We start from the raw sequence: 27,775 nt of genomic DNA, 5'->3' as shown, positions 1-27,775 counted from the left end.
ATTCTGCTTAAATGCTTTCAGTGGTCATGGTGAAGATTTCTTTCATATACCTCACCCCCTGAATGAGTTGGAGGTTCCTTGCCCAACAGTGGCCGTGGGATTGGCTGGTTGGCTGGCTGTCAGCTCTGCACCGCCGGCTTCTTGCTTCCATGGGGGACAGCAGATTTCAAAAACCAAGTTTAGCATCCCTCTGTGGGTTTCTTGCAAATACAGCCAGATAAAAAGCACTTATCTAGGCAGGCTCAGGACAGCACATCCGCAGAGATGATTAGATTTCTGCTGTGGAGTGCTGGCTCTTTGAAAGCAGTCACCCAGCAGGTTAATGCCCTGCTTTGGGGCAGTTCGGCAAAACATTGCCTTTATGGTTTCCCAAGGAAGGTGGTATTTTTAAGTAGGTTCATAAAGCTGCCTCTGTGATTAATCTTCTGGGCCTCACTAAATTATAGTAGTGTCTACAAGTTCTTTATCAATAAGGCTTTTTGCCAAACATCACTGTAAGGTGTGAGATTGATAAAGAGTAAAGTGGGTCCTACCTTTGGCATGTGTGTAGGAAAGTGCACACACACTTGTGCATGTGATGGACGTGCTTGCTGGAAAGCTTTGGTATAAAGAGCAGAAAAATAAACAACATATGCAGTAGCAAGGGGATGTCAATTTGGATGAGAATTTGAATTTTTTAACAGCACTGTGGTTTATTTTCCAAAAGTAGTCAGAAAAAATGCTTTTATTTTTCTATTCAATATAAGAACAACTTGGGAAACTTAGTAAAACCTGTGTATTATTTTCTTAGTCCATTCAGGTTGCTATGACAAAATACCATAGATTGGGTGACTTATAAACAACAGAAATTCCATTATCACATTTCCAGAGGCTGGAGAACTCTGGGATCAAGGTGTTGGTGATTCAGTGTCAGGTGAGGGACATTTTCTGGTTCACAGATGGCATCTTCTTGCTGTGTCCTCAGATGGTAGAAGGGGCATGCAGGCTCCCTTGGGTCTCTTTTATGAGCACTAATTCCATTCATAAGGAAGCCCAGTTTCCTAAGACCACCACATGGGGATTAGAAGTGAACACTGAATTTTAATGGGAGTATAACCATTCAGACCATAGCAGTAGCAGTTTTACAATAGATGAGTGGTTTTATTCTGTGGAAGATGCATCCCTCCTTTGCTGACCCTAATAATCCTATTCAGAGCTGCCTGTGTAGACCTTGAGGGCTTGCAACAATGCAAATTTCTCAATCTGTCTCAAGAGATTCAAATTCAGTGAGTCTAGGGTGGGCCTAGGGACTTGAGAGTGGTATTTGAGGCAGCTATAGGACTGGGAGTTCCTGGCCCCTTGTCCAGGCTTGGCCAGGCAGATTTATACTGTCTAAAGAAGCTACCTCTAGGGCTTCCCCTCCTGGGGATTTGTTTAGGGCTTTATTCCTCTCCTCCCCCCACCCCTCCACTCATCCTTCTATCAGTAGAGAATTTAGACAATCTACATTTCCAATTTGGGTAAAGAACATCTATCATAAAAACACAGTGGCTCTTAGAATAATTACACTCTTTTGAATGGAGAAAGCTGCTCAGATGATGTTAAGGAAACTGAAAAATTGTGACTTTTACATTTTGATGCTGTTTAGAATGAATATGGTCAGAATTATCTTTTACTGCAAGTGAGTACAAAGCACAGTAGAACGTGACACATCCTCATTCTAGAAGCCCAAGATGCTACGAGATCAGAGGGGAACAGATGCTAACAGCCAACTTGTGTCAAATATGTTTAAAGAAACCACTTCAAGATAATCATTACTGCTAACCTTTTGTTTTTATGCACATATGTACTAGTCTTGAATTTTAAAAAAGGAGTTTGGTTAATCATGAGACTCAAGTTACAATTGATCCTGAGGCAGATTCACCCAACTTTGGTTTTTGTTCTTTTGAAAATACTGGGGTTGCACAGGGGCTTTATGCATGATAGGCAAGCACTTTGCCACTGAGCTACATGCCCAGAGGATTCACCCAAATAAGCCTGTGAAATCAACACAGGTTATCTCCTTTCAAAATATAGTGATGGTGTCACCAGAGAAGGTCTGAGGAGTTCCCAGAGAAGGGGATCTCTACCTAGGATGAGTGGGGTTCTTGACAAATTTCACATAAATGAATATAAGGATGTATCAGAGGCACAGAGATTTGTTTAGGAAAGCAAGGAATACACATTCAAGGGAGAATGTGGGCCATTTCCAGGATGAGAGTTGCTTTTATACTTCTCAGACTCTTCTTTTAAAGGAAACTTGGTGAGTGTTGGGTGTGGGAAAGTATGTGGGGAGTAACATCAATCTGGTGATAACAGTAACATCCATACCTGCAGCTGTCCCAGGGTGGCATTGCAGTGCTGTCTCCACAGTTCTGTGATTTTAGGAGTGGCCCCACTTCCATGGCTCCGCTAGGTGTTGTCCTCGACCAAGACTCTATGGCAGCTGCGCTGCTATGACACAGTTCTGCATGAGCCTCCCCAAACTAGCTGGTTGTCTTTTGAAATCTAGTTGGTGACAGCCATGATCCCACATCTTCTGCGTCCTTGAATGCACACAACACGACATGGATGCCACCAAGGTTTACTGCTTAGGTCCTGTGCGTTGGCAGTCAGAGGCTTGGATGGCATGGCCAAGGGCAACCACACAGGAACTCAATGAGCACTGTTTCCCTTTTAATTATAAATTCCATGTTTCAGTAATTTCTTTCCAATCACATCTGACTGTATGTGGTTAAAAGTAGTCATGAAACAGCCTTAGAGCTTTGCTACTTAGATATTTCTTCTACCAGATTATCATAGTTCCTTACTCTTAAATTCTGCATTCTATAAAGTACTAACGTGATTCCACAAAATTCTTTGAAGCCATATAACAAGAATGATCTTTACTCTAATTTCCAATATCTTGTTCTTCATTTCCACCTTACACCTTATCAGAACTTTATTGTCCTTACTTCTGCCAGTATTCTGGTCATGACCATTTAAGAAATCATTGAGAAGATGTAGAATTTCTCTACAGGTATTCTCATCTTAACTCTCATTAGAGGTTCCTTACTGCTCTGTTTTTGGCAATCTGGGCTTTTTTTTAGCATGCTCCTCCACACTTTTCCAGGCTCTCCTCATTACCCAGTTTCATAACTGCTTCCATTTTCTGGAGTATTTTTTATAGCAATAGTCGTGCTTCTCAGTGCCAATGTTTTTTTTAGTTCACTTTGTGCCATTATAACAGAATACCAGAGACTGGGTCATTTATAAGCAATAGAAATTTATTTGGCTCAAGTTCTGGAGTGTGGGAATTCTAAAACCAATGTGCTGGGTCATATCATGGTGGATGGCATCACACAATAAGAGAGAGAAAACTAGAAAACTCTGGAAACCACTTCTGTGATAAGGACATTAATCCATTTATAAGGAAAGATACCTGATGACTTAATCACTTCTTAAAGGCTCTTAATAGTAATAGTAAGAGCAATTAAATTTCAATGTGAATTTCTCCAATTTCTTGGAGAATATATGAAAACTATAGCAGGGAGCTGGGGGAAAGAAGAGAGGAAACAGTCTACTGACTTATAATAACATAGGTAAACAAAGAAAACATTATTCAAAGTAAAATAAACCTATGCAAAATAAAAAGCTCAATAAGTATTATATGATTCCATTTATATGAAATGTCCAGAATGACAAATCTATAGAGAGACAGAATTTTAGAGCATTCTAAATCTCTGATGATATTTTGCTTCTCTTTGGTCTGAGTTGAGTGTTATTGATGGTTTGCATCATGTATTACAGAAAAATCCTGAAGTTGGTACTTTGTTTAATGTCAGGTGCATTTGTTTAGCTCTAATCTGGATTATGGAGATTTGTTATTTTTAAAAAGCATATTATAGGGTGGAAAACCCTGCAAGGCTGTCCAAATGAAATGGAAATAACCCCTGAAGCATTTGAAGAACTATTTATGATGAGATCTTCATGCAAACGGAAAAGGTGAGGATGACTTTCTTAAATGGAAGATACAGAAATAAGCAAGACAAGGGAAATGAAGAGGAGACACAATCAATGTGATTGTAGTAGTGGTCTAGTGCCACATATTCATGACTTGATTTTGGCTGAACCAAGACCACAGACATGACATTTCCAATAACCAAGTTTTGCAGAAGCTGGGTATGTTTGAATTGGAACTCTCCCTCCATGCTGTGTGCTGTTTCATTTGCATTACCCCCTGTACCTTCTCCTGTGCACAGGTGAGGTATTCAACTGCAGTAGCCCAACTGTAAAGAGTCAGTTTCACATTCTTAAATTTCTTCTCTCTCTCCTGATCTCTCTCTTCTTCCTTTTTGATGCTGCCCTCTAAAATGTTGATACCTCCTATTTCTGACACTTGCATTACTTTTTACTAGTGTTCTAACTTCTGGTTCTTATTTTAGGGCTTGACTAATTTGAATTCACTATTCTCAGTTTTCTTTTGTGTTTATTTATATTATCTTTCCAAATAATAGTCTTTAAATTACTTTTGGGTAGCCTAGAAACACATTTCTTTGTGACTCTTTAGAAGCAATGTTATGAAGGAAAACTCCCTTGAAAAAAGACTCAGATTGGAAGCATTTGCCAATTTCTGTGGTATAAATGCTCCTGCCACTACTGATTACACGCTGTCAATTAATATCAATTAACAGCTATTTACACAGTTCCTGAGAATTTAATAATTATTGCTTTTAAGTAGGTGTATGTCAGTTCCAGCACACACAGCATCTGGAATTGAGCCTAATCTATTGTCCTCCACTCTGCCTGGACAGTCTGATTGGCCTGTGATGGAAGTCAAGCAAGTTGAATTTTTATCATCTGATTTGAATACAAAATTTGGAATCTCAAGGTCATATAAAACCTCATACATCCTGGTAAATTTATAGTCCCTAAAACACAATAAAGGAAGCAATACATAAAGATATTAGGAACATTCTACAAATCTGCAGTTAATTGTACAGGTTCAATGATTTTAATTTGGTTAGCCCTCATTGAAGTTATATATTTAGTGTAGACTCTGAGTCACTCTGTAACTTAAGCCCTAGAAATTTGAAGATTGAGGAAACATACCCACTCCCTTCAAGGAGCTCATAGTGAAAAGAATAAAAGGGGAAAAGTGCCAGTAAGTAAATCTTTGATGGTGGAGCATTAAGAAATACATTTCACAGACTTGGAAGGAGGAGGAGGGCCTAGGATAAGGAGAAGACTTCTGAGGAAATGATGCCTGAATGAGCCTCAGGGACCATATAACAATTAGAAACTGCCTTTCTTAGCTAAGCAGGGAGAAGCAGTTAAATGCAATATGTTATATGAATTAATCTTATAAGAAAATTTTACATTTGCTTCAGTACACATCATCTAAGAATGATCCAGGCAACCAATGGATTAACAAAAGCCTCTTCTCCACAGTTTCTTTGGGGCCCTCCCAGCTCTAAGACATGAAAATTATACATTTTAATGCAAACTGGATGCCAAAGCATTGTAAAAGCTACATGAGAATAGTAGGATTCCCATTTGTACTTTTTTTTACATGTGCATTTCTAAATGCACTTGAGCCAGGCTTCCTCAAGCTAGCTAAAAATGAAAGCAAGTTAGAAACAAAGTATTTTCTTTGTTCTCTAAAACTATAGGGAATGACACTTTTTAGGCAATCAGATGGTTGTGTTCCCTCTTCACCCCAGGCTTAGTGGTTGCTGCACACTGGACTTTGTGACTGGAGTTCCTAGGCAGGTGCCCCATGTGTCACAGGGCCCCTCACTGTGAGACAGAGCAGTGGCCCTCAGAGAAAGGGCAGTGTGCCAGGATATTGTCCACCTGTACACTATGAATCTCCCCACTTGCCTGCAGAACAACAGAACTGGTTTCCACAAGGTGCTCCCCAGAAGAAGTCTCCACTGTGATCACTGTGGAGAGGAAGGAGATCAATGCGGAATAATGAGGATCCCCACATCCCACCTCAGACTGGCTGTTGGAGCCTCTGGGAGCCAGGCTTTGAAATCTGTACTTTTATCAAGCTTCTGAAGTAGTTGTTTATGCTCTTTAGAAGTTAGCACAAGGTCTGGCACTACAAACTCTCAATAAATGTTTTTGTAATTAAACAAAACTCCTTTACTTTCCTCCATTATCCACTCTCACTGGACAATGCTCCAGTGACTGATGGTAGACTAATAAGGAATCTGGTAGACTGATAAATCTTATTTGATGCGTTTTGTTTATCTTGAAGGAGATTCATATTATGTTGTTAATCCTATTTCCTTGATTTTGTTACCCACAGTCAGTAAATTTCTCATTTTTGCATAACACACACACACACACACACACACATATACAGGTTGGTATAGACATTTTGGTGATGGAGATTGAACTCAGGGAATCAGAAATGCCGAGGATGTGCTGTACCACTGACCTGCATCAGCAACCACAAATATATCTCAAAACAACAACAACAAAAACTAGAAAGTCCAGCACAATGACACAAGCCTGTAATTTCAGTTACTTAGGAAGCTGAGGCAGGAGATTCACAAGATCAAGGCCAACCTGGGAAACATAGAGAGAACCGGTCTCAAAATGAAATAAAAACAAAAGGGCTGCAGATGAAGTTCAGTGGCACGCACTTGCCTACCATGTGTGAAGTCCTGGGTTCCATTCCCAGGATCACAAAAACAAATACACACACACACAGACACACAGACACACAGACACACACACACACACACACACACACACACATATTATGATGATTGTTTTCATCATTACTAGAAAACCAGTATACAAAAATATTTATTAAAATGCCAATCAAAACAGAGTGACATAAATGAGGGTTTACCACTGGTCAATCTCTCCCAGGTGTTGATTACTGATTCCCCATTGTTCTCTTATTGATTTTCCAAGACTTTATGTCCAGGGAACATGTTTATGAATTTCATGGACTGTTGAAGAGGTTTTCATGTTAGGCGTTTTACTGGAATATACAAGTGGACTTCTTACTCTGGGCAATGTTTATGTGACCTGAAATCCACATTTGAGTTGTAGCAGCCTGTGGGTGCCATCTCAGCTTCCGTACAAATCCCATCATAACTCCTAGAAAGTGGTCAGTGGAATTCTTCGACCATCTTGTGGTCCTTCCTCAACATCTTTCCACAGGAGTTTTCTTGCCAAATCTGGGAGCCTTGGAGCTTCAGCTCCCTCCTCCCTTGGCAACACAGCGCCATTATTGACAGAAAAATACATTATATGAAAGGGGAGCAAGCATCCCAGAAGTGGGGATCAGATTAGGTGACCAGTCTTCCCTTTTCCAATTCTGGTTATTCTCTTCCTCCACTTATCCCCCTGCTTCCGTGCTTTCCCATCCATTTGCCAGTTGCCTCCAGTCACAGCCACCATTCCCTTGGGCACCCCTTCTCTGTGAAAATGTAGGCCGTTTTCCCCTCCAGGTCCTATGAACAAAATGATGACTTCTGTTTCTAAGGAGTGGCTATGGGATCGTCATCTAGTATTTATTCCATTTTCAAATTTCTCCAAATTTCCTCCTAAACTCCGTGTTCAATCAAGGTTCTCCCATTACATTCAGTAGCTCTTAAGTCATTTGAAATCTAGAACAATCTAAAATCCTAACTAGAATGAGATATATTCCATGCTTGTACAATTGTGTCAGGATGAATTCTACTGTCATGTATAACTAAAATAAAAACCATTAAAAATACAGCACACACACATACACACACATTTGCTTGTTAAGGAGTTCGGGTCAGTATTATGGAAGATGTCCCACATCATTATATCACACTGCCTTTGTTTTCTCATGGTGTCATTTTTCTGTTTTCTCTGTAAATTGAAAGTTACTTCTAGAACAGCATAGTCTGTATAACTCAGTGTGAGTCCATATAACAGTCGTCTCCACGACCACTGTCCAAGACACTAGCCATATGTAAGAACTTGAAATATGGCTAGGATGATTGAGGAATAGAAAATTTTATTTATTTTCTATGAACTATTTAAAATTTAAAGCAAAAATAGCCACATGTGGCTAGTGGCTATCCTACTAGATGAGGCAGGATAGGATGCTTAATTACATTCAGAATACACATTTTTTGGCAAGAATAGTTGTAGACTGGGCCTGGGGATGTAACTCAATATAGTACTTATCATGTAAAGACTCTGGATTGGATCCTCCGAACACCTTTAAAAAAGGCAGAGAAAACTTTAAAAAGTAAAGAAAAGAAGAATAGTTCTGGACTTGCTGTTTTCCTTTGATTGCCTGCATCGCCACTTCTCAGTCTCTCACTCACATTCTCTCTCTCTTCTTCTTTCTTTTCCCTCCTCCTTATTGTGAACTCATGGACACTCTTTCAAGCTAGTGTGAGCCCTAAGTGTGATTCAGGTTGGTCTTTGGTACAATTGATTGTCATTGGTTCACATTGTTTTGACCTAGAAAAGGAATCAGCTGGTCCTTCTTCTGATCAGGGAACTCAATTTGCTCATTGCTACTGTGTCAATGGTTCAGCCCTTTCTCTAGAAAGAATCTTGGAGGAAATATAGATAATTTTTAGTCACACATTTTTTTCTAATAAATTTTAATATGACAAAAGATTGAATGGGAGAAAATTAATATTATGAATACTCTTTTTAAAATATGTTTTCTTTTATATTTGTAAATCCTTTAGAGCACACACCATAATGGCTAATATCATTCACACATCTCTTTTGTTTTCTGTTGTACAATAAGCATTAAACAGTATCAAAATTAGGATACTGAAATTACTACTGATTTTATTACTGCATTTATTAATAAGGATATGTTTTCAGAATATTTTTTTGCCCTTAGGTATATATATCCCACTAATACTTGGTTAAAGAACTGTGTTCAAAAGTTATTTGACATAATTATTTTTTCTCTGTGGTTATTTATCCATTTTATATTTAATCAATTGCACTTATTTCTATTTATATTGAATTCTGTGCAAATTCTTTTTTTATTGAATATTACTACCTTAATTATATTTTCTACTTTATCAGTGTACATAGAGAGTATTTCAATTATACTACAATTTTTTGCAGTAAATTATTTTTTGCTATAATGTGTTGTAAGACAATTACAAACGTGTGCCGTGGGCTTTCCTGGTGGTTGGTGTCCTACAGTCCTGACAGTTGTATTTATTTAATTGTGTGACTAGTTCTTCTTTGATTGAACAAACTTTGATCTAACTTCACTGTTTTCCAGGCATTGGGGTTTCATTACTGGCTGTTAGACTGTCTCCTTCATGAGGACAGGGTCTCATCAATCATATCAATTCTTCTTGCCTACTCATAGCACATGTGACCTGGTGGAGGTGCTCCCGAAGTGACTACTGAGCAGATACATGAATAAACATTTATCTGGGCTCCATTCTACATGAGGAATGTGGAAGTCCATGTGAAAGTCCAACCAAATGATTAAGCATTTAATTTGAAAATCCTGTTGAAATCCCTTCCCCAATCTTTCACATTTTCATGATCTCTGTGTGTAACACACAAGAGTAAGTATAATACTGTGCTCAGGCTTTACAAGAGGTTTAAATTGTGTTCATGGGAGCTTCTTATTAATGGAAGGATGATCAGAATCCCTGGCTCATGGATTTGGCAGTCCTTAGAGAGATGTACAACACTAATAGTTGTCATTTCTTTCTTTCCTTTTTTTTTATTTTGTTGAGTCCATCACATTTTTCAGTTAGGATGGATGATGATACCATATTTAGTTTGCCATATTTTTAAGTGTCATCTATTCTTAACAGGATATGTGATGTGATTCAAGCTGAAGTAATGAGGCAGACCATTAACAAAATATCTTCCATCCTTTGCTTCATTAATAAATATTTCCTCTGTATTTTATTATGGGGCAGCTAGCCAAGATAGCCAAGGTATTTTTCCTTTTTCTTTTTAATCAGTGACATAGCATTAAATATTTTGCATAACCAATTCTAGCCTGTACATTTATTGTACTGCTTAAATTTGGGATAAGAAAAAAGGAAAGTGAGGACTACAATGTTATCAGAGAAAATTCCCATTTATGTATCTTTTAATTTTACTTACTTTATTTACTTATTTTTTTTAGGACCTTGCACATGCTGAGTAAGTACTCTACTACTGATCTACATTGTAAGCCCTGTTTTTAGAGTATTTTTATACTCTGCCCCAACTCATATACACACACGTACTCTTCCACATACCCATCAACTTGTACTAGTGTTTTAGAACATTAGTTCTCAAGATACACACACACACACACACTCACACACACACACACACACACACACACACACACACACACACTTCTGTACACCCACTGAATTTTACCAAACTTTTAGAACCCTAATTCTCAATTTGTGGTCCCCACCAGCAACATTAGCCAGTGAAACCCACAAATGGTTAAAACTGCTGATCTTTGAGACCCTACTCTAGACCTAGAAACTTGAAAACTCTGGGTGTGTTGTCCAACAATTTGTGTTTTAACTAGCTCTGCAGGTAATGCTGATATAGGCTCAAGTTTGGGAATTGTTGTTTTAGAAAAAGTGAAGTAGCATCCTGATTTTGTTAATTAGATTCAAGAGAATAAGCAGAGATTCAAATTTCCTACATTTCCAAATAATCACCTTGCTTTTTTCCTTATGGGTTGTAAGTGTTCAATTTAATTTGAGAATCAGTATGACTCATGCGTGACTCTGGAAAGGTGATTTTATTTTCAAGGGACAGAGAGTAAGTTTAAAAGTGAAAAAACATAATTTACTCAATTTCTTAAAAATGCAACTCATTCCATTAGCATAAAAGCATCCTTCTTCAATGTGGCTTTAAAAATATCTCTGTAATTGAGTTAATGTTGCTTTCAAAATTGCTGCCATCACTATCATGTGAAGGTCAGTTCTGTAAGAGTTGAATTATCTGGCCTCTTATTTTCTTTCATTTTGTAATTAAATCTTTTTTCTGCTATTATTCACATTTAACTACTATTAACACCTGTCCTCAAAGGTGAATGGGACAGAGAAAGGAGTTGTTAGCTTAAATTATATCTAAAAGTAATGTAGAAAACAAAACCTCAAATACCCAATCTCAACCCATAAGGTTCAGGAAAGGAAAACATTGCTCAAGGAAGTGATTTGCAAAAATCACATCTTTTATGTTTTAGTTCAGTGTGTTTTCCACTGTTTCTCCTTAGGAATTAGGAACATAATAAGAAAAATTTTGAGTTATTGACTCAATTTTTCCTTTTTTCTTTTTTTGGCATGAAGTCATTACTGACTTTCATCTTAGCATTTTTCTTATTGTGCCTCTTCTTAGAAACAGACATCAACAATTGAAAGCTGCCCATAGGACTTGTAGAAGTAATTACCTGCTCAAGTGTTGCCAAGCAGACAAGCAGATTCATTCCAGGACTTTTTTTTTTACTTGTCAAAATGATTCTAGTTCTTAAAAGTGGAGGTGAACAATGATCCATAATACAATTAAACACATTGGTTCTGAGCCTAGTGCTTTTTTGCTGTTGTTGTTAATCACTTAAAATGGACAATTAACTCTCAAATTAAACCCTGAAAATTAAAGGAACATCTGGTGAAGTGTATTATTTCAGGGCTTTTTATATAAAAGTGGTTACCAAGTGGGTTCTTATTGGAATAGAAAAATTTCAACCTCTGCCTCCATTATTTTTCTCCTTTTAAAAGTCTGCCAAACAATATGCATTCCACATAGAAATTTAATAGCTTCATCTGTAAGGACACACTGATAATCTGAAGGATGCAGGTGCTGAGCAGTGATAGGAGCTTTATATTAAATTTGCCCTAGCAGTATCTTCAGAGAATGGATCAGAGTGATAACCTATTAAAAACTTACCAATAGCCAGAATAAATCTGGTTACATGTTTATTTTAACATAATATCATTATAAAGCAAAATTGCAATAAATCTAGTTTTACAGATTAATTGACTTTATTTGTGATTATAGAAATTTTCCAGCAGAGTGGACCAAAAATGGTTCAGAATGTTCCACCCTACCACATGGGCAGGTACTATTTATAGACAGGAAAAGGTAAATGAAATACAGTAGATGGAAATGAGGTACAGAGATAGCCTGACTGGTGACAGCTTGCCCCTTTTTTATTTGAATATGGTTTGAATAGCCTATTATTGGCTGAGACTCAGCTATTTGCTACAAGAGCAGGTTGCAGTCTGTTTACACATCAAGTTAGGTTGCAGTTCACCGAGTACACAGAAACCTTTAGGCCAAACTTAGAATCTGTTCAGAGGCAACTTTAGGCCAAACTAAATTCTGGTTAGCAGTATGTTCTTAGCAATTTTTAAATCATACTAAGAGATTGAAGATGAACTTTGGTTGATTACCTAAAAGTCATTTCCCTCTGCTCTTTTACTCAGACCCCCCCAATTTTGTGTCAGGGTTCATGTTCTCACATGCTTTAGGGAAATGCAAGGAGTGCTCAGAAGAACAATCAGCATCAACATCACCTGCATGTTTGTCAAAAATGCAAACACGTGGGCCCCAGTTTCTATCTACTGATTTCTGTTTGAACCCTGGAAATCAGTTTTAATAAACTCCATAAGTAACTTAGGAACACACAAGTTTGAGAACCACCAATTTTTGTTAGGGTGAGAGGGGAGGGTATTAATTATATCTATTCCATCCTCTTTGCCTGTGATTGGCTTGTGACATACACCTAAACCAATTCTAGCTGATGTGATTTAAAATAATTTCTTCTGAGGGTGCTGGGGAAAAAAAAATTTTTTTATATTTAAAAGGAGGAAAAGTAAGAGATAGATACCATTTTTGTCTTTGCTATTTGCATGTGCAAATATGATGCCTGGAACCCATGTAGCCATATTGTGACCCTGAAGGTCACATGTCATTGATATAGAGTGTTATGGTTTAGAATGAGGTGACCTCCAAAAGCTTATGTGTGAGAGAATGCAAGAATTTTCAGAAGCTTATGTGTGAGAGAATGCAAGAATTTTCAGAGGTGAAATTGTTGGATTATGAAAGATGTTCCCTAAACAGTGAATTAATCCACTGATACGAATTAACCGGATAGTTACTGAAGGCAGGTAGGGTGTGGTTGGAGGAGAAAGGTCACCAGGGTATGACTTTGGGGTTTATATTTTGTTCATGGTAAGCAGAGGTCTCTCTGCTTCCTGGTTGCCATGTCCTGGGTTGCTCTTCTCCACTATGCCCTTCTGCCATGATATTCTGCCCGACTTTTGGCCCACAGCCAGAGTCACTGTCCAGGGACTGAACCTCTGAAACCAAGAGCCAAAATAAACTTTTCCTGTCCTAAAATTTTTTTGTTAGGTATTTTGATCACAGACATGCAAAACTGACAAAAACAAAGTAAAACTATGGAAAGAACCTGGTTTAACCACTCCTGAAGTCACCCAACTTCAGAACTTCTAATCTTATGGAATTTTGGAACAAACTAAAAACCTTTAACTACTTAAAGCATTTAGAGTTCAGGATTTTTTGTTTGTTTGTGTTTTGTTTCTAAAAGCCAATAGTGCCTGAGTGGTATACTTCAACATACAAGAGCATTACGATACTTTGCAAGTAAATCTTAAGGTATCTGTGGATGTAATTTATCATGGAGATTGAGGATTAAAAGCTCACTTCTTTTCATATCACTTCTGTTTTCAAAACTCTTTTTCAAAATGTTGGAAAAATTTTGAGAAATTCTTTCTGTTTAATTACCCATTACTAATTGGCATATAAATAGTAGCTTTACTTCTGATAACATTTCTGAGTAGGAATATCAACATAAAAAAGCCTATCAGTACATGGAGAAAATGTATATTAACCCAAACCTAAAGAAATTTAAGAATTAGCCCCTCTTTATATGAATTCCCTACCTGTTTCTCTGAAGAGCTTATTGTTTTATTTATTCTGCATTTAAATAATGAGTTGCTGAGAAATTTTATCATTGAATAATTTTGAGATATTTCAGAGATGTAATAATTCATAAATGCATGCATAGCATATATACATATATTCCAAAGTTTATGTTTTTTGATATTATGAAGTGTTCCCAAACATTTTTTCTGTCATACCTTTCTATATTTACTGTTATAGGGCACAACTTAAGAACAGACCTATCACAACTGTGAAGTCCAAATTGGAGAGTCTTATTAAGCTGGCTGGCTGACTGTCTCACACAGTGCCCCAAAAATGGCTGTTGGGGAGAACAGCCCTGACCACAGGGTTGCAGGGGTTCTTATACCAAAAAGCACATCAATCATGTGTCTGTTGCTATGATTCAAAATTACAAAGTTACATCATGAAATCATCAGCAGAGGGGAAAGTGGGTCAAAACAACCTTACTTAGGTACAGGGTTAAAGAATGGTCACTAACTTCTAGACAATCACTGTTGACCTGGTACATTAGTTAAGATAAAGAGAACAATTTTTCATCATATAAGAATTGTCAAGCTGGGGAGATAGCTCAGCTGGTAGAGTGTTTGCCTCGCAAGCACAAGGCCCTGAGTTCGATCCCCAGTACCGCAAAAAAAAAAAAAAAAAGAATTGTCATTTTGCATTGTTAAACATGTCATGTTAAGTAACTGGTGATGGGTACAGAGGCAGGTTGTTCCTATGGGAGAAGCTAAGCAACTGTTGATGAGTACAGAGGCAGGGTGTTCCCATGGGAGAAGCATTTCCTATATAACATGGAGTCTCAGAGCAAAATGGAGTCTGTTTAGTCATTGCCCATATAACCCGGCCTGTAACATTTCCATAAGCCAAATCTGTCATCCCATCACATTTACCCTTCAGATTTATTCATCTGTACCTTTTCTAGCTCAGTTTTTTACTTTCAGTTAGAATTTATCACCCTTATGTGTTTATGAAATAAGTTAAATCACTTGCAGAGAAAAAAGTCTCAAGATTACGTTTTACCATATTTGAAAACATAATCATATATATAACAGAATATGATATCATATATATGTAAATATCATATGCATGTGTGTATATATATATATATATTTCTGTATTAGTCAAATTTCTATTATAAGAAAGTACCTGCAGTAATCAACTTAAAATAGAAGAAGGGATTGTTTTACTCCCGGGTTAAGTTTTAGTCCATGGTCAATTGATCCATTGCTTCTGAGCCTGGATGAGGCAGCGTGTCAGGAGTGGAGCAGTTGGAGTAGCACACTAATTACCTCACGGCAGTCGGGAGGCAAAAAGACAGAGGAAGAAAGAGCAAGGTCCCATAATTCCTTGTGTTTTTTGGTTGCTTGTGGTGCTGGAATCAAACCCAGAGCTTTGCACATACAGGTCAACACTGTACCACTGAGCTATATTCCCCTAGGTCCTACCCCCAAAAAACAATAAAATCTTCAAGTACATGCCCTCAATGACTTCCCACTAAGCTCATCTTTTAAAGTTTCCACCATCTTTCAATAGCACCAAGCTGAAGACCAAACCTTCCTTTAGCACCTGGGCCTTTTTAAGACAGTCCAGATTCAATCTATAGAAATACCTTTATACTTCAATTTGTAGTCAACACTATTTCAACATTTATTTCCATTTTAATTTCTCACTTAATAGATTTCATTTCTGCATGATTTCAATTCTTGAAATGTGTTGAGACAAGCTTTATGATGTGTATGTGGCTATATGTTATAATTGTTCCATGTAAACTTAAAACAATATGTGCCTCTTAAAGACTGCTCGAACACTGCACATATTCTTTATTTGGCAAACTCTTATTTATGCTTCATGACTCAGCTAACATATCACCTCAGGAAAGGCTCTTCTGATACTCTCAGACAGGATTAGATGTTCCTTCTTCCAGTTTCCCTCTACAGGATTACTTTGACATTGAATTGAGATTTAAATTTGATGTGTATATCTGTTTTTAGAATATAAGGGCCTAAGGTCAAAATTATCCTCCAAGTTACTTTTAGTATTGTACCTAAAATAGTCTATTGGTATAGAAAGTACTTCAGGGAGGAAGGAAGCAGGGGAGAGATGGAAGGAGAAAGAAAGGGAAGGAACAAGGGAGGGAGGAAGGACAAAGCACAACAGAATGTAGGATTAATTAATATTTATAAATCCAATATATAAATATATCGGGTTTGATTGTATACCTAGAGATGGTTCTGTTGTTAGGCACTGCTGTTGCCCAGACCACCCTGCCCCGCAAAAATCAACTTAGAGTTGCTAAGTAAAGAATGTACAATTTGAATAGAAGAAATAATTGTGGTCAACACTTAATGTGGTCTTTCTGTATCTAGTGCCTTTCCTAAGCTCTCTAGTGAGTGTGTGGAGACCTGGGGATAGGAGAGTATAAACTCATTTTATCCTCTTGATAACCTTGTGAGGTGGGTACTATTATTTATTAATTCCATCTTTCAGATGCTGAGCTTGAGACACCCAAATGCTGAATGTCTTCCCCTAGGTCAGAAGCTAGAGTAGCACAGCTGTGGTTTTAGCCTGAGCAGACTCACTAAGCACCTGCTCTTTGAACTTCCATGTCACATTACCTCCTGAGCAGCTCAGATGGGAAATCTCAGTTATTAGAGTTTTAATCTTAAAGGCAACAAAATTTGAAAACTCTGTGGGGTGACACAATCTGCAGATTTTAGAATAAGGTCATCAAGACTCCAGGTTTGACCTATTTTAGAATAGGGTCACCAAGCACCAGGTTTGGCCTGGTGCTTCCTGTGGGCAACCATGAGAGACATTTAACTGAGATCTTTCTTTGCCGCATTTATGCGTTAGACATAGGGCTTTTTTTTTTTTTTTTTCCTTCCTGAGAGAGAAACTGAGGATTAGTGAAATAATGTCTGAAAGCACTTTAGGTTTCTAAGAGGGAATAAGATCTGTGTAGTAAAAGGGATGGAATGTATGTCTGCCCTAATCTTCTATAAATTAGATGGGAATATAAACTCTCCCTCAGCCCTAGAATGCTTCCGTTATGTAAGGTCACAGAGAAGGGGATCCTGCTTAGAGCAATAAATATTTACATGCTTATTGATTTTCAATTACCTACTACATGTCTAAATTGCTTTAGTTTGGAAAAATAAGGGAATAATTTTGTTCCTTTAATATCATGAAAAATATTTTAAAAATAAAGAACTGCCTTTTTTGGGAAAAATAATTTCTCACTGAGCATACTTGGGAAAGATGCTGAAAGCAGAGTGTAAGGGAAGCTGTTCTGCAGGAGAGCAGAGGAGGAAGCCTTGGTTTTGTGCTTATAAAAGGGAAGATGATGTGTGTGTCAGGGAAGAAGGTTATCTGGACAGTGGAGGAAGGAGAGACAGAGAAATTGAAATACCACCAAATGGAATATAACTTTCCTGTCATCTTTTCAAATATTAAATTAATTCCAGAAAACTTCATAAGTGCTTAGAGTGAGTAACATTTCTTGTGGGCCCCAGAGGAAGGTTGAGTGGGTCTGCTCAGGCTCAGTATGGTGCGGGTACAGAGTAACCACCATGTGTTTATATCAAAGTGAGCCATGAAAAGAAATAGCAGAGCTGGCCACTGTGGCACATGCCTGTAATCCCAGCTACTCCGAAGGCTGATGTAGGAGGATCGTGAGTTCAAAGCCAGCCTTAACAAAAGCGAGGTGCTAAGCAACTCAGTGAGACCCTGTCTCTAAATAAAATACAAAATTGGGCTGGGGATGTGACTCAGTGGTCAAGTGCCCCTGAGTTCATTCCCTGGTACCTTATTCCCCCAAAAAGAAATAACATCAATCTCCAGGTGGTTTTAAGTCTTCTTCAGATTGTCCATTTGGAGGGTTCAAGCCATCCTACATAGACCACCAGGACATAGAGTCCTCAACTGACATCTAGTTTATATTTCATGGGGCAAAAAAAAAAACATGACCATGCCAAATAATTTGGAGTAACCAGAAGTATTTTCTACCTAATGTCATGGGAGGAGGTAAATGCTTTCATTTCTGATGAAGGCCTCACCCTTCATTATATAACCAATTTCTTCAGACCTCACCAGGCTATTGCTACAGGGAGGATTAACTGATTAGTAACAATCCAGTTTCACTGGTCCCCACCCTGACCTGTAGCTCCCTGTAGTCCTCTGAGTGACCCATTAGTTCTTGCCTAGCTTGCTGTGGACCTTCTGAGGTGCGTCTCATGTGTCTGCACAGTCGGCTCCCCTCCCTGGGGGTCCAAGGTCTAATTCTGCTGGGAACACATTGAGCTATTCCTTGTCCACTGGGAATCTCTTGACCCAGCCCAGGCTCCATAGTTCTTAGAGACCACACTCTAGGGCAAGCAGAGATTGGCTCCGAAGTATTATTGCTAGTTCCCACCTAATGTTCCTACAGTTTTAAAGGAACAGCCTTTTTATTTGTTTTCCTTTAAGCTCCATCCTTACCCCTGTACCTTAACCTTGCCTAGGAGTGAGACACAAATCCAAAGGGAAAACAGGGCTCTCCTGAAAACCACTCTTCCTTCATTTGACTAATGCTTTGATAAGGCTTGGTGGAGGAAAGCACTTTTCTTCACTTTTGGTTCTTACAGTATGTCCGTGTCTTACCTCCACCCCTGTATTAACTCTAAGCCTGGGACATAGGAGCGACTCATCTGATCAGGACCGGCTAAGGAAATAACTGAGCATACTCCAGCTCTTTTTCTTCTTCCTCTGGGAGTCAAGCTTCCCCCAAAGGGTCACACGATCTCCTGCTTTTCCAGGGGTAAGTGTTATCAAGACTTTTTGGTTTCAGAACCTCAAGCCATGCTCTATTCTCTGGCCCCTACATTTTTGACTGGTTATTTTTAAGGAGAAGTACACTTTCCAGGGTGTAGGACATAGACTGGAGGAAAGGATGGCATTCCCTCTACCTAGTTCAGTCAGGATTGTGTAAACTAAGTCAGTGGTTTTAGAGACAGAAAAGAGCAGCTGGTTTTGAGAGGCACTGATGACATAAAATAGCATGTGAAGACTGACTGAGGATGCAGGAGTGATGAAGAAGGAGCAGCTTTTGATTTGGGACCCTTCATCTTACAGCCTAGGGTATTATTGCTCAGGCTATGGGTAGGGTGTCTACTGAACAGGCACTGGGGCAAGTCGTCATAGAACCCTGTGTAAGGTCACCCAAAAAGCCTCTAGAGTTCACGTGAGTAGTTACACTGACTTCCAGAAGCCTCTGAGATTGGACCAAAGAAAGAGGTTTTCTCCATTTCTTTTTTCCTTTGACAGCATCTATGGTGCTTACACACCAGGCATTTGGATGGCAGAGTGAAAATGCTAAATAGAGGGTATAAGTGCTAACAAAACACATACTCATTCAATTTTCTACTCTTTATTCTTTCAATTCGCCAACAGGGTGAATGAAGTGCCAGGTGGTTGAATTACTTTGGTGTGATCCCAGGGAACAACTTCACTGAAAGTGGAACCTGTATCTGCAGAACAAAGAACTTACTAAAAGCAGTGCTGTAAGAAATTTTAAAAAGTGAAAAAGCAGTGCTGGAGCAGAACTCAATAATTATCTTAAGGAAAAGAATGAGCAATTATAATACAAGGAACCAGCATATAATCTTTATTCTTTAATGTATAAAGCTTCAAACTGACCAGGACTAGAAATTTAGAGTAGTGTGGTCTCCTATAAACTCCCAAACCATCCCTCCCTTACCCTACCTGATGTATTGTACTGGCAGCCATAGCTTATCACATTTTATGTATGGCAGCACCATTATAGGGTATAATTTTGAAGAAATTGTTCATATGACACTTTTACTTTTGCTGATTTTAGGGACTTATTTTTGTTCCCTTTTCTTTCGTTGTTCTTTCATTCCTGTAACCTAGACCCATACAGACCTCTGGGTCCCTCTAAGTATATTCCATTGAACCTTAGCCTTTGTCATTCTCCTCCAAAACAAGATTCTATTGCTACACTCTTTTAGAAGCCCTGCAAACCATAATTCCATTTTAGAGATCTTTAGTGCAAGTTAGAAAAGTAAGACGCTTGGAAGCCTTGTATTAGAAATACAGTTTTGAAACTATTTTTCTCTCAAAATTTCACAAATGATTTGGCCACTGAATTTGTTTTCCCAATATAATCTATTAACTGTCTAAATCTGACTCTGGGTATCTGACAGAGTCAAGAGAAATACATGGGGCCTAGACAGTGGTATTAAGAGGAGTAAGGAATGTAGCTTACAGTGAGATTGTAATCCAAAGAGAAATATCCATGTACAATTGATACATTCAACCTGGGAAAGCCTTATACAGAGGTCCAAGTATGTGTGAGTGTACACACACACACACACACACACACACACACACACACACTCCTTCTCCAAGGTTCAAAGTGTGTATGAAGTTCACTGGGCTTGCTTAAAATACCCCTGCCATATTCGCTCTGCTAAATCCTTATGCTCCATTTCCTAAACTATGGACACCAAACACCACAGCCTGCTGCTGTCCTATCAGGAGCAGCCTATTTCTCACCCAGTTAGATGTCCCTTTTTGCCTCTTTGTGCAGTCCCTGGATTTTACAAGCCTGAGGCCAGTTCTGCCCATGAATAGGAAATGTAAGGATCCTCAGGGCATCGCTAGCCCACTCACTCATCAATTCAAGTGTATTTTGAACATGGATATATGTTATGTAAAAAGATTGTGCAAAACAAAATTTCCACCTCTAAGATATTCACACAAAAAAGTCACAGTGTCAAGTGATAAGTGATGAATAGGGGTACGTAGAGAATGAGAGTGAGAGAAGGCTCCTCTAACTCTAAGCCATTGATGCTTGTGTGGAATCTTGCAGGATAAGCCAGTGTTTGCTGGGGAGGTGGGCTTTGTCCAGGTCCAAGACGTGAGCATGGTACACTTGGGGAAATGACTGAAAATTCCTGTGTGGGAAGGAAAGAGGGGGATGGAGATTGCACTGGGGGTGAGGAGAAACTCTATAATATGTCAAGCTTCGAATTTTATCCTGAAGACAAAAGAGAAATACCAAGGTAATTTTCAAGGAGAGGAAAGTGATTATATTTATAATACTTGCAACACATTGCTTGATCACAGTGGATGGCATTGTAGAGGTCAAGACCACAGATGGAAGTATAAAGGATGTCTCTAGAAAAAATACTGTGCTGTCATTTGTGTTGCAAAGCTGGCAAACCTGAGTGAGTCCCCCTTTTTTCCTGGAAGACCATCATTATTTGAAAGAATAAGTGAAAGACTAGCTGTACTGTTTCAAACATGGATATTTAGCAAACTTTTTTTTTCTTTTTTTAATGAGAACATTGAGTGAGTCTGTCACTTCAAAGAAAGCTGATAATAGTTGCAAATGACAAAGTTCAGAATTTTGAGTGAAAGTTAGATTTTTGGAAAACTTGTAATTGTCATGGTGAGCCTAACAACTTCTCAACAGTGAAAGACATTTCTCATGGGATCAGTGTGATATTAACAAGTGTCATTTTTGATTTTGTATAATGAAATGTATCAGCATTTGGGACATCCGAATATCTCAGTGAGTCAATATTTCTAAATGACCAATGCATGCTATTACTGAGTAAAAGAGACATTCAGAGTCCAAAAAAGACAAATGGATTTTAAACATATGAAAAGTTCTTTGATGAAGGTTTCAGATTCCACAACTCAGCTTACCATGAAGCAGTTGCTACTTGTGGAGTCTTGGTGCAGTTCTCCTGCAATTCTCTCTGTACTAGCTAGGACTACCAAAGTATGCCACTAAGCCCAGCTTCAGTGTACTAATTAGTATATGTTAATGTTGCTCAGTTGTAATTTCAAAAATGGTAAATATCAACATATAAACCTTTTGATTTAAAAAAAAAAAAACCTCTTTGGAGTTCTCTACACTTTTAAAAAATGTATAGTGGTCCTGAGGTTAAAAACTTTGAGAACTGCTAGATTAGACAATTCTTTGTAGAAAACAAGAGGTTTGGCTTTAAATGAGATGCGATAAGAGTGCTGGAGGAAGGCAGGGAGAATTCTTTGTCTGTTTAATGGTTTGATTGCATGAATCTTTAAGGAAGAGAACTATTTGCATGTTTATTTCCTTATAGAATGTACCTAACAGAGTAATTTTTAGAAATTACCAGTTGAATCATAGTGGGTTGGGAAACCAGTTGAGAAGGTTGTTAAGTGGTATTTTTATTTTAATGTAGTAGAATAGAAAGGAAAATACCTTGGTTCACTCTGTATGGTATACGTATATATATTGTTTAGTAAAATTTTTATTTCAATTAAATCTGTGTGTGTAGGAAGACATATGAATGTGCTGGGTCAAAGTGAAAAATATTCATCTTACTGTGGATTGCCATGAAAATTTAGCAATTCCTTTCAGGAGAAAGTTGTGTCAATCCAGACTCTGCCTGGACTCTGACATTATGTGCCTTGATTCTCTGCAGGACTGACTCTTCTCAGCATCATTTTCTGATGTCTTACACAGGGGACTTTTTGTCTATGTTGGCTTCTCCACTCCAACTTCAGGTTAATCTGATTTGAGTTCCATCACAGTTTTTCCTTCTCCTGTGGTTGCTTCCTCCTCTTTACACCTGTTCCATTTTCATTCATCGGCACATCACATTCTTCCACTCTGTCCTAATGATGTCACCTTTACAAACTCTCTGTTCTGGTCACATCAGTTGATTTTCTTACATCTCTCCTGTCAGTTGATCTGATTTGTGCTTGTTGTTCAAAGCATCACAGAAAGATCTGTCCTCTGGGAAGTCATTCTTCCTCCTTTCCTGTCACCACCATGGACCCCCACAGGCATTCAACATTGCTACCTGGTAGACTCAGAATAGATACTAGCTACTTTAATGAGGCATTTGGAATCATTAAACATTTATTTCAGTAACTGCTGGGTGGGTGGAATCATGTAGGTATTGTTAGAGTTTCAAAAATTTTGTAAACCCAACCAGGAATTCCCAGGGAATACATGAGGATATGCAGAACTTGATGTGGGAACTTTTCAAAGTCTTGGTTGAAATGCAAAGGATTGTTATCATTGCAGGCAATCAAGTAGAACAGTTTCAGTATGATACAAGTTTTTCCCCAAATTTCCCCAAGAGGAGACTGTGTTCAGGAATATTTATATTTTATTTGAAGAGAATATTGACATGTTTTGGCAGCATATGGGTTTGTGTGTATGTGTGTGTATATGTGCACACTCATATATTTAAATGTCATCCTCCATGCTGTGCTCTGTAGGTATGCCCCTATGCCCCGCCTCACTAGCACATTCCCATCCCATCAAGCGTGCAACCTTGAGTCTATTGCTTTGATTTTCAGAACCCTAATCTATCATGTCTTAAAAAGTTGTTAATAATGACATTAACTATATTACATGGTTGTTATGAACAAATCTAAAAATTATAAAAAAGCAGAAGGCTAATCTTTATTAGTATATGAAATATTATTTTTGCTTAATTTTTCCATAAGTTTGGATTCTTGCTAGAAATTTTAAAAATGTTCAAAAAAGCATGAAATAAAGTCAGGTTTGTTGCCAAAATATCCACAGCTGAGGACAGGCCAGGAGACCAGTAGCCAAAGCCTGCAAGTTAAGACCAGGTACAAATTGAAAAATCAGTAGCATTTTCCTAAATATTTTGTTGTTGTTGTTGTTGCTGAAGGAGCTTGTATTCCTTTTAAAAGACAAGTTGGCATGATGAATTGATGATTTTCCAGTTGGGTGATGAGAATATGGGGGTCCAGTGTATTCTGACTATTTTTGCATCTATTTAAAATTTGCTATCACAAACGTTTTTAAAATGGCACATTTAGTGCTAATTCTAGATGAGTCTAAGTCACATAAGATTCAGTTTCACTTGACTCCACTTTCTAACTTCACAGATTTCCTGGGTAGGATGTATTCACTGTATTCCATGTTAGTCAAAAACTAGCACCAGGTAGAAAGACACAGGATAGTCCTTTACAAAGCAAAGTGAAGAAAGTTTCTACTCCCTAAGGAAAATTGATTCCAAACAAGTAAATGCACAGGGCTGCCAGGCAGGGAGGCAGAAGCCACCTCCCCAACATGTAGCATATTAATACTGATATGCTGAGGGGAGGTGGCCATTTTTTCCCCATTGATAATTCTTAGTTTTCAGGGCCTACAGTGGATGGCAAGGGCATATTTTTTAAAAAGTGATTTCCTGTTAATCATAAAGATAAATGTCTTCTGGAAGAAATCAGATAATTTTATACCCTTGACTCTGAACTAAGCAGTGCAGTATTGCTGAATATTAAGTGATTGGTTTTCAATTTGGTCTTGGAGAACTTCTCAGGTATAAAGATGTAAACCAATTACTTATCATAGGAAACCATTCTTATACATTGGAATAATGTGTTTCTGATCAGGTGTTCAATTAGTTATCAAATCACTTTTGTTTGACCTTAACACCTATTAGTCATAGAGCGTTATAACTGGAAGTGGACTTTGCTTATGTAAAAGACATCATTTAAGACACAGATCAACCCTAAATCCTTCCTGGGAATATACATGTGTGTATTTATATGTATATTATATGTATATGTATGTCTGTATCTATGGATATAAATGGTGCCCACCTATATGAGAACAAACAAAGGATCCATATTTGGAGTTTGCAAGGGAGTCATCCACCATCATTTGTGTTTGGCAAAGATTCACATGTAGGTAGGAGAATGTAAAAGATTTATAATAGAGAGAGGGAGAGAGCAAGATAGAGATGGCTTCAAGTATGCTTGGGCTGTTGGCATGGGGCAGCTAAGTTTTACATTTTATGTGACTGGTGTGGGGAATATTTTTAGCTTTCTCTGCTAGTTCCCAATTTGGAAGCAAGGGTAAATATTAGGGGAGTTACAGTCTAGTCTACTGACCAATCTGGGCTCCTTGCTAGACAGCTCATGATTTGTCTTCTGGAGCTGGTTGCAGTGATTGTGGGTCAGAATTCTAGGGGGATATGTAGTCTCACTGTTGTCTTTGTACAAACCTCTCAAAAGTTACTGTTATTATAATAGATACAATTAAACCAGTATTCATCTGCCAGAATATTCTAGCAAAAGAGAACAGAAGAAATAAGATGTACACATAGACAACTATAATGTAATACAGAGTGTGTCATAAGAAAGGAATAAAAAAATCATAGTAGTCTCTCAGAAAATAGGATAGTCTCAGAGAGAGACTGAGAGAAGTGTTCTCTTGGAAAGAATCTCATCTCAGTCTGTACAGGAACAGGAAAAGGGCGCAGATGCTCTGAAGCACATATTTCAACAAGGAAGGAGCATTCTCATTTTAAAGGGAAGGAGTGCAAAGATCCAGAAAGGTTCAGTTACTTTCCCAAAATCATTCAGCAAATGACAGACTTGAGATGTACACATGGTTCTGTGAGGCAAGAAAGGCAACATTCTTCCCTCTCTTAGTTGTCCAAATTGTATATCCACAAGGGCATCGAAATGTTAAGGGAGCAGGTGTGGTTTAAAAAATATATATTTGGCATTTTTATTTTTTATCGAAGACAATTAAAAAGTTTTTTTTTGGTTTTTGTTTTGTTTTGTTTTGTTTTTAATATTCCAACTGTGTACTATAAAGATCCACAAGGTCCTCTTGGTTGGGAAACATGCAGCAATTGTTGACTCTCATTCCAGAGCATTTCAAACGATTGAGGAGTCTCTCTGGGATTTAACACTTATCAAGTGGGAAAATAGTTTTGAATAACTCAAAACTAATTTCTATGACCATTCTGATGCCCATGTTCAAATTTAAGATAATGGTTACAGATGCCTGGCAAGAAGTAAGGTACACTTCTTTCTTTTTTTCTTCCCCCATTTCATTTTCTCATGGAATCACTGAGAAATGTTGTCAGGGAGCAGGCAGCCAGGCACTCCAACTCCCTTGGTATCCATGGAGAAAACAAACTCATGGGGGATATAAAACAGGCAGTATTGGATCAGAAGTTAAATATATGTGTGTGTTAGGTTTGAATCTGCTTTGCTTTGGGATTTTGAATAAATTCATGCACCACTGGCCTTAATTTCTCTCTTGATAGTAGAGTGAAATGAATAAATAGTTGTAATTAGGTCTTATGCAGAGAGCTTTCTTTCATAGGTGAACAAGAAGGAGAAGGTGATTTTCCCAAATCCCAGTCTCCAGCCTTCTGGATAAAAAGGGTGAATCAGAAAAGTCACATTAAATTTTCTTTTCTTTAAAGCTCACTGTTCAGTGAACTGGAAAGATCAATATGACTGTTCAAAAGCTTCTGAAAAATAAAATCTATTTTAACTTTGTAGTGCCTTGAATTGGCAGCACTAGCAAGGGTGCAATTAGAGTGGAAATTCTTTTCCTTTTGTATTTCTACAGTTTACTTACTGATCTCTAAAGAATTCTAGGAAGCGGAAATTTAAAAAATCAATGTACGAGATAAGTAAACCAGAAATGTCATACAGAGGAAAAGGTCAGACTCAGCAACAGCAGATACCAATTTAAAACTTTGAAAAGCATGAAACATATAAGACAAATAATGAAATCACTATACACATACAGCCATGAATCACTGAACAATTGAAATATGTTCTTAAAACTGAGTTATTCGGCTACTTCATTGTCATGTGAGCATCATGGTGTACACTTACATGGACCTGAATGGTACAACCTACCAAACACCGAGGCTCTGTTTAAGTGTAGCCTCTTGCTCCTATGGCCAGGATGGACAAATCCATATGAGGTTAAATCCAGCACAAAAGAAAACAATACAGTCAAAAGACAAGGCGAAAGTGAGATGTATGAGGCTGCTGCTAAAGGCAGATAGTTTTATAATAAATATTTTTTTCCATACAATATATTGCCCTTCCTGTCCTGAGATGTTATGAAAGCTACAGTGTCACTAGGCAATAGGAATCTTTCAGCTTCCTTTGATCTTAGGACCGTTGCCACATATAGAGAATGTTACTGACCTATAAATCTTTTGGTGGTGTTTAACTATATTTATTTTAGTGTGTGCACCTGAAATTAATCTTCCTCTTTGGCATGATTATGCTTTTGTTCTTTTTAAGTGCTTTTGCCTTATCTTCAGATTATAATACACACCTGTTCTTCTTCTTCTTTTTTTTTTTTCATGAGAATCACAGACAAGATCTTCATTCTTGGACTAAGCCATCTGAATGGACCCAGGCTAACACCACTCATGTATAAGGTGATAATACCTGTAACATCATCCTTTTGGTCACACCTGATAGAACTATTCTAAAATTATCCCAGACATATTCTTAGGCCTCATTTTACAAAGAAATCATCATGAAAGAACTATTTCTTGATACTACATCATTAAAAACATGTAATTTTAGCCCTTCTTCCTACACTTAATCCAAATCCCTCATTTTCCTCTCAATGGAAACAGTAGAGCTTCAGCCTATGGCTTCAAAATTAACACTCCATGCCTTGATAGTTAGGTCCTGCCCAGAACAGCTTTGTCCACCTAAGTTTCTGGACACTAATAAGTCCTAATGGAATTGTATATAATAAATTAACTTCTCTCCTGTGCATTTGATATGAGAATAGTCTGTATCAGCCTTGAAAGCATTGAGTATCTGTTGCTCTGAAGGGCTTAATTCTCACAGGGAATCCCTCTTAAGAAAGAGGCTAGGCAGGACAGTCATTTGGCATTGTCCTTTGTGTTTTCTACAAAAGAGGAGTCTAGCCCAAGTGAGTCATTTTATTAGTGAGACCACTAGATAAATCTTTTTTCCTAGTCCTTGGAAAGGACCTCACACCTCTGTCTTCTTCGATTAT

This window comes from Sciurus carolinensis, chromosome 12 (genome assembly GCF_902686445.1).
Source record: "Sciurus carolinensis chromosome 12, mSciCar1.2, whole genome shotgun sequence".
Lineage (NCBI taxonomy): Eukaryota > Metazoa > Chordata > Mammalia > Rodentia > Sciuridae > Sciurus > Sciurus carolinensis.
Note: the sequence above shows the minus strand (reverse complement) of the source record.